Here is an 11,807-nt window from a genome sequence, read left to right on the forward strand (position 1 = left end):
TCCTCCTCCTCCTCCTCATCCTCCTCCTCCTCCTCCTCCTCTTCTTCTTCTTCTTCTTTAAATTGTGCATCTGAATGCAGAAAAAATACATTGATTAGTACCGCCTTTCAGCCAAAACGCGCGCTACTGCTACACAGAAGTACATATAAAAAACATATTGATCATCAACGATCTTTTTGTATAGAATCTAAATCGTCAATAGGAATCTACCACCGATTTAAGAACCGGCGAAGACTCCTATTGCAGCCATAGATCCTACACATAGAGTTCAATGAAAACCAAATGCTTGGGATGGTTTGAGAAGTAACATACTTAAGGTGGTCAAATTCTTGTTAGGGGAGCGAGGTGGGACTAAAAATAGCGCCTGCCACAACCTATTTAGTACCGGTTCGTGCCACGAATCGGTACTAAAGGTGCTGGCCGGGCACCAGCATCTTTAGTACTGGTTCGTGGCACGAACCGGTACTAAAGATTCCCAAAGAACCAGTACTAAAGGTCACCTCCCGCCAAGTCATTTGAACCGGCACTAATGGGAGCATTAGTGCCGGCTCATATGCCAACCGGTACTAATGTTTCACATATTAGGTCTGTTTTCTACTAGTGCTTCTTCTCCCTCAACTCAAGCAGCTCGACCTCTTCGACGTTTTCATCTCGAAGAAGGCAATGGAGGACCTGCTCCGCAGCTGTACTGCGCTCGAGTACCTTCGTCTTGAGCAGATCCATGGGTTCATTAGCCTCCACATCCCTCGACGAATCTCCGATGGATTTATGTGTCTTGCTGGCCCCACAACAAGACATCAATTGGGAAGAGATCATTCCAGCTGTTCCACGTTATGCTCATTGAGAATGCGCCTTTCCTTGAGAGATTGCTTGTATCGGATCTAGAAGGTCCAACAAAAATCAGGGTCATTGACGCGCCGAAATTGACAGTGTTGGTGTATTCGTCTGCCAAATTCTCCGAACTCTTTATTGGATCTGTAATCATTCAGGTACAGCACTCATCTTCTTCTTCTTCTTCTTGAAATTCACATTTTTAAATTTCTTCTTGATGTATTTACGACCGTCTTCCAGAAAATGATTCCCACAAGCTTGACCCAGTCCATGCGCACAGTGAAGATCTTAGGACTAAAATCTATCGGCCCCAATCTGGATCAAGTTGTTGGATTCCTTACATGCTTTCCGTGCACGGAGAAGCTACTCATCGAGGTGAAACTTCTTTCCTATAAGTAAACGGTAATCACAATTTAGCTCAATTTTTTCGTAATTTTCCCAAATTACGATGACAAGTGTAGTGTTCAAAAATGCATCTACGCACTGCACCGAAAGAAATGTTTTTAGTAGTTTTTCTCACGTGATCACCTGCATTGTTTTTATGTTGTACTACTACTATAGTAGCCTAGGCTAGTCATAGTGGAAAGTAACTTAGACTACTCCAGTAACTCTATGGTTACCCTAAGAGCAAGTACTACCTCCGTCCTGGTTTACTCTTCCAATTTTGTAGTATCAAAATTTGACCATAGATTTAACTGACAAAATGTTAATGCATGTCACTAAGAACTATATCGTTGGATTCGTATTTGAACATAATTTCAAATGGTGTAATTTTTAGTGACATGCATTGGCATTTTCTTAGGTAAATCTATGGTCAAAATTTTATACTAAATACGAGGTAGTATTCCCTCCGTCCCAAAATTCTTGTCTTACATTTGTTTAGATACGGATGTATCTAACACTAAAATGTAACTAGATACATTTGTATTTAGACAAATTTAAGACAAGAATTTTGGGACGGAGGGAGTACAAAAGTGGGCTATGTAGGCCAAAACATGTGCCAAATTCACTTGTGATGCATTTGGCATCGATGCCCCTCCATTGCTCACCTGGTGCCCCAATCTGGATCACCTACTTTGCTCCGGTGCCAAATTAACTCACGCAATGAAAAAACACTACATGGGAGAGAGAGGACTGAGGCAATAAAAAACACTTGTTTGGGAGAGTGAGAGGTCGGTGTAGTTGGTTTGATTGATTTGTTTATACATGTGGGTCTGTGTGCACAGCGGTGCCAACTCTCTCACATCGCGAGAGCGGTGCCAAAATCTTTTGATTTGACATCGATGCGTATTATGTGGCATACTTTTGTGAAATATGGCATCGGCCACATAGTGGAAGGCAACAAATGCCCAAGCTCTTCACGTGCTCCTAGTTAAATGAGAGGAAACAGAAAGAGAGAGAGAGAGAGAGAGAGAGAGAGAGAGAGAGAGAGTGAAAAAATATCACTAGCCAGCCAACCCTATCATATGAGCGAATGATATTGGTACCTCTTGATGACATGGCAATCTTATGCAGCCAGCTGCTCTAATATGTTCTCTTCTTTTGCAGATAAAAAAAGACCCGAAAGTGAAAAATGTGCTGCACTATAACAATCTCATCGAATGCCTTGATCTCCATCTTACAGAAATTGATTTGATCGACTACCGAGGCAGCACATCTGAGATTAAATTGGCCAGGTTCTTTGTTCTCGAGGCAAGTGTGCTCAAGGTAATGAGGTTTGGCGTTCTCTCGCGCAACAATGAATGGCGTGCTGATCACCGCAAGCGTCTAAGCCTAAATGACAAAGTCTCCGCAGAAGCTGGATTTGTTTTTGAAACATCAAGTGGCCAGAGACTCGAAAACTTATTTGCCCATTAGTAACTTGTCAGGGCAGTGGATTTTAGTTTGTATGATAATGTTGCATCCACCTAAAGTAACGAAAGTTCTTACATAAACTTCCTAGTAATTCCCTCTTCCTAGGTGCAGCATTACTCCTAACATTTGTAATATCAGTTTGAAACTTGTAATATTGCCGTGTCCTATTCCTGCGTTTTCAAAATCCTGCGAATCAAACAGGTCCTGAGTTGGTGATGATGTTGTGCCTCTCATCTTTCACCAATAGTCGTCGGATCTAGATCTGACGCATACAAACCAAGCTTCTCCATTTTTGCAAAAAGATGCTCGTACTTGTTCCCTATTTACAAACAACTCCTTGTCTCTCACAATCAGCCTTATCTCCTCCCCACCACATCTAGAAGGCGGTGGAAAAATCTGGCGCGATGGCCGCTGCCGGAGCCGTCCACCCCCAATCTTGGTGTTCCGTGCAATGCACGGGCATCTACGCACGGGAAATGATGTCGAACAGGGCTAGTTGTAAGCATGCTAGCTCTACAGCCATGATGATAGTGACTGCAGACGGTGAGGCTGACTATGGTATGCCGAACACGGTGCCTATACTCAGGTGTCATCTCCGGCGCAGGGTCTTGTCACTTCACTGTGAGGAGCAGCACATAATAATTTGACCAACGGGTAGTACAGTGCTAGTACTAGTAGCACCACCGTCTAGATTTAGGAGTACTACCACGTCCATCTGGATTTTAGTATTTGACTAGCAATATCTAGTAGTAATGCATGTCACAAAAAATGTACTACTCCCTCTATAAATAAATACATGGTGTTTTATTCCTATCGGCGAGAGAACTTAATGTTTTTTTGCTAACTACTAATAGGGTTACATGCAATGAACTAAACACTACATGTCATGTTTGGTAGTCTCAAGTCACTGAAAGCATGCACAGCCCACATCTCTCATTGGTTGATATGTCCTGAAATAAGAAACAAGGAGGGAGTTAATGCACCGTGCCTAAGTGTTTTGGGATTATTTGGTTTTCGTAATGTGACTTACACGACATTTTTGTTTACATGCATTAACATTTTATTAGTTAAATCAAAGGTCAAAACTTGGCGCAAAATGCAAAGGGGACCAATAAACCAGTAAACATCAAACTTCTCTCGTTTGGCCCCAACTAGAGGTCCGGTGAGATGACTATACTGCACCGGCACGGAGGGGGACGCAACTTCATTGACTTACGGCAACTGCCTTTGGGTGAATGACACGTGGGCCCAAGGGGTGGCTGGCCCACCTATCATACAGCCAAAGGCGGGTGCAATAGAGGGCCGAGGAGTAGTACGAAATCCTACGCACCTACGTACGCTAACCAAGGGCAAGAGTGATCACTCGAATCGCAAGATCAGTTGACCCATGGAGGCGATGAGCGCAAGCATCAGACGCCTGTGCCCGATGGTCCATGACACCGGCCTGTGGCCCAGTAACAAGGAACGTCTCCAGGTAGTATTGCTTGAGGCCGCCAGGGCGAGGGGCCACTTGGACGACAGCTTCGTCTCCTTGTTCGACGAGGTCCTCATCGGTTTCCTTGACAAGTTCACTGTCATCAAGAAGCTCGCGGACGACTTTGACGTAAGCTTCCAGCAGATGCGCCCAGGCTCTGCGATGCCCGCCACCCTCAACGGCCACTATGGTGACAACCTCTTCGACGCACTGGTGGCCCTGCGACTGCCCGCTGTCGCGCCGGAGAATGTCCACCTCGGGGTCGCACTCGCCGTGCAGCGCCTGGCGCAGCAAGACACCATCGACATAATCACCCACGTCTACGCGCAAATCGTCCACAAGGACTACTACATGCAAGAGGAGGACGATAGGACGCTGGCCTTCTTGGACCGCAGGGCAACCTTGGATCGCACTGTTCAAAAGCGCGTTGAGCTCGCCGCCAACGCCGCTACTCCTCACACGTCGGTTGGTGACCTAGCGCACTAGGGCGTGAGGATGTCACTGATGGATTCGTATGTATTTTTATCTTTCCGTCAAATCCATGTAGTAGTATATGATACTACAGTAATTATCTTACCTTTCGCATCAACTTCATAATTTTCGTACGTACTCCATGCATGAACGGCGCTAGAACCAAACTTCTCATTACTCTAGGCAAAAACACTATTTTCTATCTATCGATCGCGCCATGGAGCAGAACCAAATTTTACAAGTTACGAGTTCAAAAGGAAAAGCCTGCCTATTCGCGTCACACCCCCACATGGTTGGTCCGGCACGCCGCACAAGCGGGAATGCGTGCGGTGTTGCATTTTCACTTACAGGTGGGATCGCAGTTGAGCAAACCGACTATCGGCAAACCCCCACCCCGCCCACCGCGCGATGGCTGAGAAAACAGGAGGGAGAAGAGATGGCTGTAGCATGGACTCCAAGAAAATTGGTGTCGGATGGGACTCGTGTTGGTGGCGTGTGTCGTACTGCTAGATGTGTGAATGCTAGTTATGGCCCATGCCAGCCCACTATATCGAGCCTATATCAAGGTATGTAGAACAAATTTCCTGCAGTCCGTGCTCAGCCCTCCTCTATCTCTCTTCTCAGCCAGCCAGCGGACGCGCGAAGCCCATCGTCTATTTGCTCACATGCGGCCCCACATGTCAGTGAAAACGCAAGAGGACCCACTGAACCTGCACATCTTTCACCTCGACGTGCTGGTGATGAAAAACAAACCCAAGAAAGATCTTCGGTGGCTGCTTTTGGAGTTACTCAAGAGTAGTAAGATTATATTTATAGTTTAACCCAAGATGCACATCTCGTGGCTTCAACTACCACTCTATTTTCTTTCATGACACGACCTGGATGCTGGATGTCCCACATGTCGGCAAAAGGAGGAAGAACCCGACCAAATCTTCGGTTGTGCTCTCGGATTAGACTAGTTGTGCTAACTCAAAAAATTTATTGTGTACTCCCTCCGTTCCAAAATACTTGACTTCCATTTGTCCAAAAATGGGTGTACCTATATACTAAAACATGTCTAGATACATATATATTTTGACAAATAGAAGGCATGTATTGTGCAACGGAGGGAGTAGAATGGATGCAAGTTTTTTTATTGGGAAGAAGAGTACATCCATATATTGATAGAGCGCAATTTGGTAGATGTTCTATCACTTCTAGCTAGCACAGAGGCTATAGATGATATTAGTGCACTTGTTGATACTCCTACTTGGTATGCGTGTTGCTTCTTAGACGCAGAGAAAAACGGACCGGAGGGAGTACTAGAATAGAGGCTAGACATGAGACTAGATGCGAGGAAGCAACGTCTACTTCTTTACACTCGAAGAAGAAAGAAGCATGCAAGATCGAGCCTCTGCAGATCAACGATGAATGCATCTAGAAGGCACTAATCCAACTTACAGGAGTAGTAAAATGTATTCTGTGGTTCTTGTTTTCTTTGGTCTTGCTTTTCTAGTCAAAATGATCGTAGGAGTTCGTGCAAAACGAAGGTCCGTTTGGGGTCGTGTGTTGCAGTTGGCCTTACAAGTGGGACCGCAGTTAAGGAAACCGACTATCGGCAAACCCCCACCTCGCCCGCTGCGCGATGGCTGAGTTAGAGAAACAATGAGGTTGAAGAGATTGCTCTAGCACGGACTCCAAGAAATATGGTGTCAGATGGAAGTCGTGCTGGTGGCGTGTGCCGTACTCCTGGACGTGAATGCTTGTTCTGGCCCATGCCACCCTACTACTCCTACTACTTACTATATAGTACTACTAGTATCGAGGATTCGAGGTGCTGGTTACGTAGTACAATATGGCTACAGTAAAAACACCCGCACAACGCGCGAAGCATGTGAAGCTAGTACAAATAGTGTACTACTATTGTTGATTGGCCTCATCCGATAACCTGTTGCAATGCACGTACAATTATGTATTCGGAAAATATTTTTTTGCCTCGTCGCACCACTCACTCACAGAAGCGACTCGAAAGCCATTCATAAATTTAGTAAGTTTATCACAAGCATATCATTTTATTACATACAACAGGTCATCAACCCACATCGACAATGACGATACATTATAAATACTAAAGTTTTCACCACACAACAAATAACAAGCAATGAAATGAACTTCAACTCAACCATTCCTCGGCGTTGGAAATGCTTGCTTTGAACCACAAGTAATTCTCTGGGACGGGCCATCCATTGTCGATCTGGAGACCAACGCAGGACTGATCATCCAGGCTGAAGCGGCCTACTATATCAGTACCAGGGTAGGGAACCACCCAAATGTCCGAGGTATAGACACAGTTGCTTCTCATAAATGGTAGTAACGTTGTGTCAACAGCAGTTGGATCGCCTTTTACCATCATTGGATAGTTTTGTCCAAGGAAGACCGAGTTTTCTCCAAGACTATCAATTCTGTACCAGGGAGAAGGAGTTGGCGCTAGCACACTAGTATCCATCCTGAATACCATGCAACGGGTGTTGGAATAGGTCCGAAGAGTGCGACCATGGGAGACTACACCTGCTTCCTTAGCAGTAACATCATCAGTGGGTTGTATACACATGAGAAGAGGTGATCCATTGGAATTAGTTGCCAGGCGCCAAATAGTATATGGGCGCTGCTCGTCCTCATGCTCGTGATCATCACCATCGTCATCTCCCCCTTGGTTATAAAAATCTTCAAATATAGGTGGTGGAATGTTCGCAGGACCTTGGAAACACAAGAAGAAGGTTAATTAGTAAAGGGAAACTTGCTAACCCGCATGCATGTGGATGAAACAATTATAATTACGGTGGAACACAAACATACCGAAACAAGTACTCCATGCAAAACCAGTGCCACGAGTGGTGGCAGCAAACACAAGGCCCTCGTATTCAATTGCATCACAGTACTCATCCGTGTACAGAAACTGATTTTTGAGCAATATCCATCGAGTCAAACCAGCGAGGACGACAACAAGCTTGTCGAAGATAGCAACAACTTCATAGTTGTTGTAATTCCAAGAGCAGTTGGGAACTCGAGAAATTGCTATCTTCCATAGAAGACAGTCACCATGATTGTATTTGAACATGCGTACAATACCGGTGTGCTCAACCTCTGGGCAGTCTGCTGAGATTGCTTGTATCGGATCTAGAAGGTCCAACAAAAATCAGGGTCATTGACGCACCGAAATTGACAGTGTTGGTGTACTCGTCTGCCAAATTCTCCGAACTCTTTATTGGATCTGTAATCATTCAGGTACAGCACTCATCTTCTTCTTCATCTTCTTGAAATTCACATTTTTAAATTTCTTCTTGATGTATTTACGACCGTCTTCCAGAAAATGATTCCCACAAGCTTGACCCAGTCCATGCGCACAGTGAAGATCTTAGCACTAAAATCTATCGGCCCCAATCTGGGTCAAGTTGTTGGATTCCTTACATGCTTTCCGTGCACGGAGAAGCTACTCATCGAGGTGAAACTTCTTTCCTATAAGTAAACGGTAATCACAATGTAGCTCAATTTTTTCGTAATTTTCCCAAATTACGATGACAAGTGTAGTGTTCAAAAATGCATCCACGCACTGCACCGAAAGAAATGTTTTTAGTAGTTTTTCTCACGTGATCACCTGCATTGTTTTTATGTTGTACTACTACTATAGTAGCCTAGGCTAGTCATAGTGGAAAGTAACTTAGACTACTCCAGTAACTCTATGGTTACCCTAAGAGCAAGTACTACCTCCGTCCTGGTTTACTCTTCCAATTTTGTAGTATCAAAATTTGACCATAGATTTAACTGACAAAATGTTAATGCATGTCACTAAGAACTATATCGTTGGATTCGTATTTGAACATAATTTCAAATGGTGTAATTTTTAGTGACATGCATTGGCATTTTCCTAGGTAAATCTATGGTCAAAATTTTATACTAAATACGAGGTAGTATTCCCTCCGTCCCAAAATTCTTGTCTTACATTTGTTTAGATACGGATGTATCTAACACTAAAATGTAACTAGATACATTTGTATTTAGACAAATTTAAGACAAGAATTTTGGGATGGAGGGAGTACAAAAGTGGGCTATGTAGGCCAAAACATGTGCCAAATTCACTTGTGATGCATTTGGCATCGATGCCCCTCCATTGCTCACCTGGTGCCCCAATCTGGATCACCTACTTTGCTCCGGTGCCAAATTAACTCACGCAATGAAAAAACACTACATGGGAGAGAGAGGACTGAGGCAATAAAAAAACACTTGTTTGGGAGAGTGAGAGGTCGGTGTAGTTGGTTTGATTGATTTGTTTATACATGTGGGTCTGTGTGCACAGCGGTGCCAACTCTCTCACATCGCGAGAGCGGTGCCAAAATCTTTTGATTTGACATCGATGCGTATTATGTGGCATACTTTTGTGAAATATGGCATCGGCCACATAGTGGAAGGCAACAAATGCCCAAGCTCTTCACGTGCTCCTAGTTAAATGAGAGGAAACAGAAAGAGAGAGAGAGAGAGAGAGAGAGAGAGAGAGAGAGAGTGAAAAAATATCACTAGCCTGCCAACCCTATCATATGAGCGAATGATATTGGTACCTCTTGATGACATGGCAATCTTATGCAGCCAGCTGCTCTAATATGTTCTCTTCTTTTGCAGATAAAAAAAGACCCGAAAGTGAAAAATGTGCTGCACTATAACAATCTCATCGAATGCCTTGATCTCCATCTTACAGAAATTGATTTGATCGACTACCGAGGCAGCACATCTGAGATTAAATTGGCCAGGTTCTTTGTTCTCGAGGCAAGTGTGCTCAAGGTAATGAGGTTTGGCGTTCTCTGGCGCAACAATGAATGGCGTGCTGATCACCGCAAGCGTCTAAGCCTAAATGACAAAGTCTCCGCAGAAGCTGGATTTGTTTTTGAAACATCAAGTGGCCAGAGACTCGAAAACTTATTTGCCCATTAGTAACTTGTCAGGGCAGTGGATTTTAGTTTGTATGATAATGTTGCATCCACCTAAAGTAACGAAAGTTCTTACATAAACTTCCTAGTAATTCCCTCTTCCTAGGTGCAGCATTACTCCTAACATTTGTAATATCAGTTTGAAACTTGTAATATTGCCGTTTCCTATTCCTGCGTTTTCAAAATCCTGCGAATCAAACAGGTCCTGAGTTGGTGATGATGTTGTGCCTCTCATCTTTCACCAATAGTCGTCGGATCTAGATCTGACGCATACAAACCAAGCTTCTCCATTTTTGCAAAAAGATGCTCGTACTTGTTCCCTATTTACAAACAACTCCTTGTCTCTCACAATCAGCCTTATCTCCTCCCCACCACATCTAGAAGGCGGTGGGAAAATCTGGCGCGATGGCCGCTGCCGGAGCCGTCCACCCCCAATCTTGGTGTTCCGTGCAATGCACGGGCATCTACGCACGGGAAATGATGTCGAACAGGGCTAGTTGTAAGCATGCTAGCTCTACAGCCATGATGATAGTGACTGCAGACGGTGAGGCTGACTATGGTATGCCGAACACGGTGCCTATACTCAGGTGTCATCTCCGGCGCAGGGTCTTGTCACTTCACTATGAGGAGCAGCACGTAATAATTTGACCAACGGGTAGTACAGTGCTAGTACTAGTAGCACCACCGTCTAGATTTAGGAGTACTACCACGTCCATCTGGATTTTAGTATTTTACTAGCAATATCTAGTAGTAATGCATGTCACAAAAAATGTACTACTCCCTCTATAAATAAATACATGGTGTTTTATTCCTATCGGCGAGAGAACTTAATGTTTTTTTGCTAACTACTAATAGGGTTACATGCAATGAACTAAACACTACATGTCATGTTTGGTAGTCTCAAGTCACGGAAAGCATGCACAGCCCACATCTCTCATTGGTTGATATGTCCTGAAATAAGAAACAAGGAGGGAGTTAATGCACCGTGCCTAAGTGTTTTGGGATTATTTGGTTTTCGTAATGTGACTTACACGACATTTTTGTTTACATGCATTAACATTTTATTAGTTAAATCAAAGGTCAAAACTTGGCGCAAAATGCAAAGGGGACCAATAAACCAGTAAACATCAAACTTCTCTCGTTTGGCCCCAACTAGAGGTCCAGTGAGATGACTATACTGCACCGGCACGGAGGGGGACGCAACTTCATTGACTTACGGCAACTGCCTTTGGGTGAATGACACGTGGGCCCAAGGGGTGGCTGGCCCACCTATCATACAGCCAAAGGCAGGTGCAATAGAGGGCCGAGGAGTAGTACAAAATCCTACGCACCTACGTACGCTAACCAAGGGCAAGAGTGATCACTCGAATCGCAAGATCAGTTGACCCATGGAGGCGATGAGCGCAAGCATCAGACGCCTGTGCCCGATGGTCCATGACGCCGGCCTGCGGCCCAGTAACAAGGAACGTCTCCAGGTAGTATTGCTTGAGGCCGCCAGGGCGAGGGGCCACTTGGACGACAGCTTCGTCTCCTTGTTCGACGAGGTCCTCATCAGTTTCCTTGACAAGTTCACTGTCATCAAGAAGCTCGCGGACGACTTTGACGTAAGCCTCCAGCAGATGCGCCCAGGCTCTGCGATGCCCGCCACCCTCAACGGCCACTATGGTGACAACCTCTTTGACGCACTGGTGGCCCTGCGACTGCCCGCTGTCGCGCCGGAGAATGTCCACCTCGGGGTCGCACTCGCCGTGCAGCGCCTGGCGCAGCAAGACACCATCGACATAATCACCCACGTCTACGCGCAAATCGTCCACAAGGACTACTACATGCAAGAGGAGGACGATAGGACGCTGGCCTTCTTGGACCGCAGGGCAACCTTGGATCGCACTGTTCAAAAGCGCGTTGAGCTCGCCGCCAACGCCGCTACTCCTCACACGTCGGTTGGTGACCTGGCGCACTAGGGCGTGAGGATGTCACTGATGGATTCGTATGTATTTTTATCTTTCCGTCAAATCCATGTAGTAGTATATGATACTACAGTAATTATCTTACCTTTCGCATCAACTTCATAATTTTCGTACGTACTCCATGCATGAACGGCGCTAGAACCAAACTTCTCATTACTCTAGGCAAAAACACTATTTTCTATCTATCGATCGCGCCATGGAGCAGAACCAAATTTTACAAGTTACGAGTTCAAAAGGAAAAGCCTGCCTATT

This window comes from Triticum dicoccoides, chromosome 6B (assembly GCF_002162155.2).
Source record: "Triticum dicoccoides isolate Atlit2015 ecotype Zavitan chromosome 6B, WEW_v2.0, whole genome shotgun sequence".
In the NCBI taxonomy this organism is placed as follows: domain Eukaryota; kingdom Viridiplantae; phylum Streptophyta; class Magnoliopsida; order Poales; family Poaceae; genus Triticum; species Triticum dicoccoides.